This window comes from Saccostrea echinata, unplaced genomic scaffold (genome assembly GCF_033153115.1).
Source record: "Saccostrea echinata isolate AGI-Se365-2 ecotype Australia unplaced genomic scaffold, CSIRO_AGI_Sech_v1 ptg000054l, whole genome shotgun sequence".
Lineage (NCBI taxonomy): Eukaryota > Metazoa > Mollusca > Bivalvia > Ostreida > Ostreidae > Saccostrea > Saccostrea echinata.
The window spans coordinates 113,990-125,047 of record NW_026889803.1 but is presented as its reverse complement, the minus strand read 5'-3'; the positions used below and the strand labels follow the sequence as shown (position 1 = coordinate 125,047).

General features: G+C 35.6%; 1 pseudogene; it reads left to right on the top strand.

Moving 5' to 3' along the window:
- The first annotated feature begins 258 nt into the window (after positions 1–258).
- On the top strand, positions 259–1,772 carry LOC133171745 (uncharacterized; annotated as a pseudogene).
- The last annotated feature ends 9,286 nt before the right edge of the window (positions 1,773–11,058 follow it).

Sequence of the window (11,058 nt, the reverse complement as noted above, 5' to 3'; positions counted from 1 at the left end):
TAGATCTGATATAAAACTGATATTGGATGTAATGAAGATCTTTTGGTTGATTAATCTGGACTTTTGTATAATCCTTAATGATAATAATTCTTGGTGTCAATATCTCATTTGGTCAGAGTGTCCAATTCTTAAATGATATGTGTTCTTCATGTAGCTATTATTTGATCAAACATAGTACATTTAGAACTTCACTATCTTCAGTGGCGGATCCAGGAATCTTGAAAAGGGGGGCCCCGACCAGTTTGTGGTCGGGGTACGGGCCCACGACCAAACCAAAAAAATTGATTTATTAAATCTTATGTACATTTCGGACACTAAAGGGGGAGCTCGGGCCACCTGCTCCCTCTAAATCCGCCAGTGCTATCTTACATAAGTTTAAATGAATTGCAATTTTTTTTATATAATAAACTCTTACAAGCCAAATCGTGGTGTATTTATAGAATGATTTAGTTTGATGTACATTTACACATGTAGAAAGCAAAACAAAAATTCATTGTGTATAAAGTATTTTTCCCCATTTTTTTCAGCGACAAAAATACTATGAGTGAAAATATCTATACACCTGCTCTGGCTCAACGTTTGGTTGTGGGCGGACTATCTCTCAGTAGGAATGAAATGATTGCTGTTTATTACCACTCTGGTCATACTATTCAGGAAATCATTGGATTTCTTTCGAGCAAACATAACATTGCTCTTAGTGCAAGACAAATTCATCGAGTTTTAAGGGAAATGAATCCGACGAGACGCAACAACCAGCCACGTTTGGAGGACATTGTAACGGCTATTCTACATGAACTTTCAGGCTCGGGCGGTGACATACCCTGGTAGGCTATAGAGGAATGAGGAGACGTCTGCTAATCGACCATAACCTCAATGTGTCTTGTGAATTGGTGCGCCTTGCATTAACTGTTTTGGACGCAGAAGGTGTAATAAGGCGTTGACAACGTCGTCTTCAGCGTAGAAGGTACATTAACGAAGGGCCTAATTTTTGTGTTCATCTAGATGGCTTGGACAAGTTAAAACCATTCGGAATTTCCATTCATGGCTGTGTAGATGGCTTTTCAAGACGTATTCTCTGGCTCAGAGCTTGCAATTCTGACAAAAACCCTGAGTATATATCCAGATTTTATATAGATTATATCAAAGAAATAAACGGGGTTCCTGTAGTCGTATACGCAGACAGGGGTACTGAGAATTCCATAGTTCGGGATTTGCAATACGCTTTGCGATGGAATCACCAGGATCCCTTGCAAGGACTATCAAGTTTTAGGTATGGATCGTCATATAAAAATACAAGAATAAAGCGATTTTGGCGGTGTTTACGAGAAATGTGTGGCAATTTTTGGATAAATTACTTTAAGGATATGGATAATTTAGGTGTTTTTGACACCTCCGACATAGTCCACCTGGAGTGTGCTAGGTATTGTTTCTTACCAATTATCACCAGAGAATTGATCAGAGTTATACAGCATTGGAATGAACACACAATTAGAAGAAACCGCAATGCAGATTGTCCGTCTGGAAAACCAGATGTTATGTATTTTCAGCCCGAAATTTACTAAACAAGAGATTTCTAAATGCCTGTACCTGATAATCTGAATGGCATAGAACAAGAATATTGTGCCTAACCTCTTGCAAATGGTGTTTCAATGGAATTTGAAGTTATTGGTACGCAAAGAAGAATGGAAAACGGTTTGAATTACCCACCAAACACAGTAGAAGAAGCAACAGAACTCTTTATCCGAATAACAGACTATGTAGATCGCTTATAATTTACATGTATCTACATACATTTACTTGACTCTTGTTGTTTTAAGGAGGTACATTTTTTTTTATGTTCCGAATATTGTTTGATAAAGGAATGAGAAATTGTATCTTTGCGAGGCTTTGTGTACTTAATTGCAAATGTGTATTTCTAGTAAAGTATATATATTAATAGTACATAGTATTAGTAATTATTCTTTTTTTTAAATCTGCCTTAACCGTCAAGGTCAAAAATCATAATTCATTCAAAAAATTGTAATGAGTACTGTTGAGTGTTGAAGTAAGAGTACAAAAGCGTATTTTCCTATGGAATAAAGAACACATTTGGTCAGCATTATTTTTAGATAACTAGGTCAAACTTTGAATTCAATGTGAAAAATTACAAAGAATTGTTCCTTTTTAATGAAGCTGTCATAGGTAATGCACCTGTAAATGATAAAAGCTCTAGATCTATTTTCCCTCATTCAGAACATACCAACTTGACATTAAAAAGGACATTGTTACGATTTTGGTCACATTTTATATTCCCATTTTTATTGTTTAAAATTTGAAATTAGTTAACTGCACTTCATACCTTTTATTCTTAAACTGTTTCATGTAGAACTTCACTGAATTCATGAATCATTGAGATGTCTACCATCACATAGGGCCCAACTCAAATAATGGACAATAGGATAAAAAGCATTTCAGAGAATTCTGCTTTGACCTTGAACTATAACTTAGAAATTGTCCAGTTGGCATAAAACTTTTATTTCAGTCTCATTACCGCTTACCTAAAGCCATTTATTTTTGGTTCTGAACAAGATTAAGCAAGTGAAAAATATTATTCAAGGTCACTGCACACCCTTTGACCACAAACACTCTGTGGAAGTATGTACCAGACTGGACCAAGGGGAGAAAAGGTGTGCTCCGGACAAAGATTTTTCGTATACAATTCTGCTATGACCTTAACCTTAGACCTTGGAACATAGTTCATAGTTCAAGGTCAATGCACACCCTTTAAAAGAGATCTCGGACGGACAGATGGATGGACGGACACACTAATTTCTATAGGTCGCCGCAGAGAGGGGCCCTTAAAACGTTTGATAGTCTACGGTCACGTTTCTGAATCGCCATGACATTTTATCAAAGGAAATGCAATTTATACTTTGTTGTCCACCTCATTTTATAGAAAATATTTTAAACTGCAATATCTGCTTGAATAAAGAAGAAAGTACGTTAAGTACCACAATCGGCCCTGTCCCCAAATCTGATGAAGATTTTTTTGAAACATTTCTAAGATGTCCTCTTTTTAATTCAACTTAATTTTTGTAATTATCTCAAATCAATTTTCCTACAAAGCTAACTGAATATAAATAGTTTCTTTGGAAAATAACACTATGACGTTATGACGTCAACCTAGCGAAGCTACGTAAATACAAGAGTTGTTGGAAAGTTCGTTATATTACTTTCAAGAAATATTGAAAAGAACACATTTTCTTATATAAAAATATTTATTTTGTTGATATGTGAAGTTTCATTCCATTCGATTTAACAGAAATTAATTTACTTAGTTTTAAAATCAACATGTTTGGTAACCCCGGAGCTACATTATAACGTCAAAAAACATTGCGTCATGGTGTTTTAAAAAAATTCTCCCTTTACATTTCACACAGTTTGCTCCAATAGCCACTTATTAAAACGTTAATTTATTTTGCTAACAATCGTACTAGTAGCATAATTTTGTTTGTCCATGCTTTTTTTTTTATTATTATTATTTTACCGCGTAACTGTGCATTTACAAGATCAGCAACCGTGAAGCGCCCTTCTCTTTCCATGACTTTACCAACTCAAAGTTTCTGTTCAAATTTTTACAGATAATCCATTTTCTCACAGACCGCCCTTGTCTGGTATAGAGTTTTAATCATTCGAATACAGCCTCTATCATTTATACACATACATGTATGCACAAATCGCTGTTGACATTTGCTCCCTACAATATTTTCAGAGTTTATTCTGAAGATTTCCAGAGTACAAGATAAAAATTTGTTATACCTTTAAAAATTGGTTTTATATAAATCTATACACATTTCTAATGTTGTACTGAGCGGTCATAAAAAAATCGATGTTTGGCCGCGGAGTAAGATATTTGACCTGTCGATGAGAAATTGGACCGCTTTCGTTGAAATTGTGGGCAAGATCAGCTAAATCTCATTTGCATTCATTGGTGTTCGATAGTGACGAAATTGACCAATTTTAACCGCAGTGTGGTTTAAGTAAAGGATAACTGCACTTAACCCTGGGTTTTGGGTCTTTTTACGTCGCTTCTGATGCTTTTATATCTTACAGTGTAACCTTATTTCACTTTTGTATATTTACTATGGAATTCTATCAATTTGGCACAAAATTCAAATGTTAAAATGATTTTAGACTGTGATACAATCGAATAATTCTATGTTTTTTGTCCCTACTCCTTTCCAAATATAGAGATTTTACACTTACCTGCCCTTGATTAAACATTATGTATGCATGAGAGGTGGAGCTAACAGTGTAAAAATGTCTCTAAAATTAGACTAGATAAATAACAATGACATGTGTTAAAATACGTGATCACTCTTTCCCATCTCTCTCTTTATCGTTTATGGCACAAGTACACTACTGTAGTATTTACAAAGGTTTCAAAACGAAATTAACAATATGAGCACGTACATGTAAGTAAAGAATATTTTGAATCGATGCCTGACAATTCAACGTGTTCGAGAAGAGTGTCCTAGTTAGCACAAAACATGCTATCTTACAAGTCACGTGACGGAATTTAGTATTCACAGAGTTACCTAAGGTATGACATCAGGTGGTGAATTATTTAACATTCAACATGCCGTAGCCCTTGGTTACAACAGTGAGAGCGAATTTAAGAAGAAGCAGTTTTTTCTCTTTTAAACCATGAGCGCAAGTTTGTCTATTAATCTCCTTTTGACACAACATTATTAATGCAAATAAACAACTACTGGTTAAACGGAGAACAATAGACAAACATGCGCTGACTATGTACAAAGTCAGTGAAAAAGTGGGCGTCCTCATTATCGCACGGAGATTCAAGATATTGTGATGACCTCCACCTTTGAAAACAGCTTCGTACTTCGTAAGTGCATACTTTTATTTAATGTAATAACGTAAAGTTGTAGATTACATGTTGACCATTCCTGCAATTAAAAGGAAAATGCTTGTTTGAAAGTTCATTTTGTTGCAATTTTCGCATGTCCTTAAGGAGGTTGGGGGGTCAACAAATTAACCACAAATTAACCACCAGATTTAGCTTAATTTTTTAGATATGATATCTTAAGCTGTCAACTATCATTTGGCAAAGAAAAATTTCAAAAATTTTAGTTTTAAAATTTGATCATTTTCTATATCTTCATATGGAGCTCTTCTTCTAAAGGAGATCAATATAGTCCAAAAATGGCCACAACCCCCCAGCCTCTTTAAGTGCAGTCATCCTTTACATCATGGAAGCCAGCACAAGATACAAAAGTATAACAAAACATTTATTGACTAGGTTCTCGGCCAAAATGCATTTGTCGACCCATCGATCGGTTAAATAAAGGCCTCAGACAAACAGTTTGGTTTTTGGGTCCAACAATATACGTAAAAATGACAAGATTAATTTATATGATTTTAAAACAAGAGAGAGAGAGAGGGAGAGAGAGATGCGTAAGGCATATTTAATAGTACGTTTATTGTAAGTATCCGATTATTCTAATTCATAAAGTGTTTGATTTTTTTAAAAAAAACTACACTGTTGTTGTTTTTTTTTTTGGGGGGGGGGGTTACCAATTACTTGGTTTGCTTTTAAGATTGCATTAAAACTTCTAACACTATTTTATAGAATGTTAGATTCCCTATAAAATTTTATGAAAAAGCATTCAAGATATTTTCGAAAATTATTTGAAATTGTAATAAATAGATAGCATTGAAAGGGCAAATTCCCAAGCCTATCCTTTCCAACGAGTCACGGCGTCACTCTCGAATTTATCTAAACAAAATGTGTTCAAAACGTTTCTGTCTCGTCGACTGAAAAAGTTTCAAAAAAAAAAACCTTGAAAAAGTACTGTCATTCGATTAATAATATTATGTGTCACCGGATGATCCTTCTCAAATGCACGAGTCAAGTATCACCCCCCCCCCCCCTTCAAAAGCTGATAGAGATGCAGCACTTCTCTGGATAGCTGGCATAGGCAACTTTCTATCGCATTTCCTCTAGCAACTTATTGAGGCTTTTTTCACCGACTTAGTATAGCTTTTCCAAAAAAAAAATAATAATAATAATAATGAAAAATAAATAAATAAATTGAAAAAAAATAAAAATAAAAATAAACATGTATAAACATTTACTTTCTTTGAAGAACACTTTTACATCTTTTTTTAAATACGTACATATAATTATAGATAAATACTGTTGCTTGAAGTTTTGACTTTGTTGCTTGAAGTTTCGCTCAATATGAGAGCCTATCTTTAAGTAAGAATCGTAAGCCTTCGATACCAAACCTATGGAGAGAAAGATCATAGGCATCTATGACTAGACTGAAGCTAGCAGCCAATAACAGCAGCCATTAAGCCCGTAGAAGCTAGCAGCCACTAAGGAAATTCATCAAAGGACTGAGAGTACTCTGACGCAATACTGTTTAATGCCTCATTTTCGACAATTTATAATTAATAATTAGATAATTAATGCAACACTTAATTATTAATTAATAATTCAAACACTTGGAGGCAGTTAAGCTCACCTGTATAAGGAAAATTATGCGGTTTCACAACAAACAAACAAACAAAAAGAAGAAAATGTCACCATCTTTGACCACTTAAGAATAAAACAGCATTGGAAATAGGTTAAGTACTTCCGGGAGAATCCCTTTTAGGCTCTTTTACGGGTCTCAGGAACATGATGGTGCCAAAAGGCTAACCTGAAATTTGCTTACTCCTAATATTTACATTGATAAGGGTTTGAAGGTAATTTAATCTATTTTAAGTTATGATCCTTGAAGTGTGCTTCGAACAATTACTGGCTCAAGGTAAAAGGGTCCACAGGGCTATTATATACGGCCATAAAATTTAGGCTGAAGTGGTACCACCAAGTGGTGCCAAGGGCGGGTTACATATTTCAAGCAGCTATTATACCTCTTATCTTATAAGTGTGCTTTAAATCATTACTGTGCAAGATAGAAGATTTCTAGGACTATCTTTCCCGCAATCGGTTTGAGGCTGTAACGGCACCACCAAGTGGTGCCAACGGTGGGGAACATCTTTCATGCTTTCATTTTTCAACCATCATTGACCACTAGAACAAACTAACACTAAACTGGAAGAAAGTTAAGGGCCTTAGGGAGTATCCTTTGTCAACTTTTTGACAGGTTCCAATGACTAGAAAAGGCCAGTTAGGTAACCTGAACTTTGTTGTTTTTCACATTGTCTATTGATATACGGGTTGAAGGTCAGCTATTATACCCCCTTATCTTTGAAGTGTGCTTCAAATCATTACTGGGGCAAGGTAGAGGGCCCTTAGGACTATCATTTCCCGCTATCAGAATGTTGCTGTAGTGGTACCACCAAGTGGTGCCATGGGTGGGGGACGTATTTCAAGCATTCATTTTGAAAGCATCTTTGACTACTAGAACAAAGTAACACTAGTGAAAGGTTGAGGACCTTAGGGAGAACCACTTGCCAGGTTTACGAAGGGTCCTGTTGAAGAAAAAGGGCCAGTAAGCTAACCTGAACTTTGTTGTTTTTCACATTGTGTTTTAATATACGGGTTAAATGTCAGCTATTATACCTCTTATCTTTGAAGTGTGCTTCAAATCATTACTGGGGCAAGGTAGAGGGCCCCTAGCACTATCATTTCCCGCTATCAGAATGGGGCTGTAGTGGTACTACCAAGTAGTGCCATGGGTGGGGGACGTATTTCAAGCATTCATTTTGAATGCATCTTTGCCTACTAGAACAAAGTAACACTAGTGAAAGGTTGAGGACCTTAGGGAGAACCACTTGCCAGGTTTTGGAAGTGTCCCTGGGAAAGGAAGGGCCCAGTTAGCTAACCTGAACTTTGTTGTTTTTCACTTTGTGTTTTAATATACGGGTTAAAGGTCAGCAATTATACCCCATATCTTTGAAGTGTGCTTCAAATCATTACTGGGGCAAGGTAGAGGGCCCCTAGGACTATCATTTCCCGCTATCAGAATGTTGCTGTAGTGGTACCACCAAGTGGTGCAATGGGTGGGGGCTTAATTCAAACTTTCATTTTCAAATCACCTTAGGCCCCTAAAAGAAACTTATATTGGTTGAGGATCATTGGAAACTTTCGGGTTCTCTCGGACTTGATGGGGGCCAGTTCAACTTTGTCGTTTATTTACATTGAATATTGAAACACGGATAAAGATCAGTTATTATTTTTTGAAAGTGGATATGCATCATACCTTAGTAGGGCATAGGAGGTGGCGTATCGGGCTATCATTTGCCGATCTCAGATTAAGACCACCTAGTTGTGCTTTGGTTGAAAGCCTTTTTGAAGTATTTATTTTTCGCAATATTTGAACACCATAAGAAACCAACACAAGGGAAAGGTAAGGGATCATAGGGAGTATTCCTTTTCAGTTTTTGGAGTGTCTTTAAGATTGGGCATTGCCAATATTCTGATAGAAACTTTATTTTTTTTCTTGTTCAGTTTTTAAGAAAATTTAAGATTCGTGTATTATCCCATTATTTTTGAAGTGTGCATGAAAGCACTTTTGTGGCAGAATGGGGGGGGGGGGGGGGCTGGCTTATCATTTTCGCTGTAGGGGTTCCACCAAGTGGGTTGTTTCAAGCGTTTTTTTTCTTCGCCATCTTTGAATAATGTAACAAACCAACACTAGGCAAGGGAAAGGGATCGTAGAAAGTGCCCCTTGTTATGTTTTAAGAGAGTCTTTGAGACAATTATCTCATCCGAACATTGTCACATTTTAACATTACATTTTGGGATGAGGTTGTTCATTTACTCAGGTGACTTACTGCTATATGTTTTCGTTTGTTGTCATTTGTCGTCCATCGTATGTTATATTTAAACATATTCAGCTTTTTCTATGTGACCTTTATATCAATTTTAATCTATTTTCGTATATAGCATCTGTGAGTAAAAGGAGAGGAAGGTTGTGAATTTCATGTTCCTGGCTCTTTTGAGCCGAGTTATGCCCAAGACAAGATGTAGTTACGATATCGACAGATTATTTTTTCATAGTTTGCTACAATATTTCTTTTTTCTTGTTCGTATGTTACAATACTCAATATTTACAAAGTTTTTCTTACTGTACGTATCCACGATATCGCATTGATATTGAATCATGATTATTCAATGGATGTTGGTTACCTCCCTCAATGTTATATTACCTGAATGCTATCATTTTCATAGTGTCGATATCATTTCGATGTCGATTCATGTCTGCTCAAGCATTTCAAACTGCTGTCCTTGCCAATGTGCATGTATGTCTTTGTTTAAATACTTTAAATTTAGGAAGATTGTACTTGCTATCGATATTGTCGATATCGACGATATCGTATGGATATCAAATCATTTTCGACATCATTCTTGTGGCTGTATTTCTTTATGCAACAGTTATGAGTACGTTCTTTCTGAATATTAAGTTTGTCCTAATGTCGATCTCGTACCGATATTGAACTATGATTCCGCAAACCATAATATTTTTACCAACGCTCACCCTTACACAAAACCTTACCCTAACCCCAACCTCCTTAAAAATAAAAACAACCCTTGCCCTTTATTTGTCATCCTTAATTTTATTTAGATATTTATACCTAGCTGCAATAATGTAACCCTCACTATTCACTACCGCACAGCTTTTGGTTCAAGTTATCAGAAAGTGGGTATTTTATTAAATATCTTAACTGAACTCATAAAATGTAGTTATGCAAGACATGAATTGGTCCAAAAATATAACGAACAATTCGTAGATCGGTTATTTTTCGTGTATGTCAACATCATAATTTGAATTTGTCCGCCATGTTTACTGACCTTGATCGATTTTATTTTGGAACAACCAATGAGAATTCTGGATCTACGGGAGCGGATCTATATTGGATTTCCCTTATTTTAAGCATAAATATTACGGTTTATGAAAAAATATCACATGGAATGCTTTTATTTATCGATGTTTAGTGATACCAAACAACATAAACATTTTTCAACACCGACATTTACTTTATCAAGTGATTCTAAATTTAAAGCGCAAGTCTCAGTACATCACGCGAGAACTGTCATGGCTGCTGAAGAGAACGACTGGTAAACACGCAAATTTACTTTGCTTAGTTTTCGCGTATAATGGGCTGTGTTGTTCATAGTGAATAAAAATTCTTATTGGAAATAAGTTAAATGCAAAAACAGTTTATTTTGCCTGCAGACGCCCGTATCAAAAATATAAATTTGCACCATTATGGAGATGCGGTGGAATTGTAGCCCTCTCCTGAGAATATCATGTTAAAAAAATCGGAGAGGGCTACATTATTGCAGCTAATTTATACCAAATAATGAATGCACATTGACATCATACTTGCGACCTTCTATAAATATGTTTCTTCCTCAATTTGGAAATAAATTGTACAGATCTGTATCGATATCGATGATATTGTCGATAGCAACGGTGTCGAAATAAAATAAAATAGTTTAATATTTATCCAGTATTTCCAATTCCATAGTAATGATCAGGATCGAAAGCATTACAATATCGATGTTATATTGTCGATATCGACATAGAATTTGTTGGAACCTGAGGGGTGGGGTTCAAACTATCAAATTTAATTTAACTTTTAAAAGTCTTATTTACTCCTAGACATCAAGCAGTCAGACTTTAAGCATTTATAAGATATGAGAATTGCGAACAGTCAAAGCAAACAATACAGAATTGTTAGCAGAGCCACAAGGACCTCTGAAAACAGAGGAGGGACCAGGTACCTTAAATGAGTGAGCATCCCCCGTTGTCCGGTCACATCCGTTGTTTGCTCTTTGTCATTATCGGGAAACTGGAGAATTCAGTAGACAATTCAATGTAAAAGTAACGGACTTAACGAGAGATTGTAGTTGCAATCATAGCCCTAGTTTCAACCATAGAATTTGCAAAATATTGTGTATAAACGAGATTCTTTATATCCTTGTATAATCAACTTATTCGTTAAATGCTTGCTTATTTTTTTTCCAATAAGCAATGATACCTCAAAAGCAAACTGTGAAATTCTTGGTCCTTAGATTTGGAGTTTTGATGTAAGAGTTGGGCT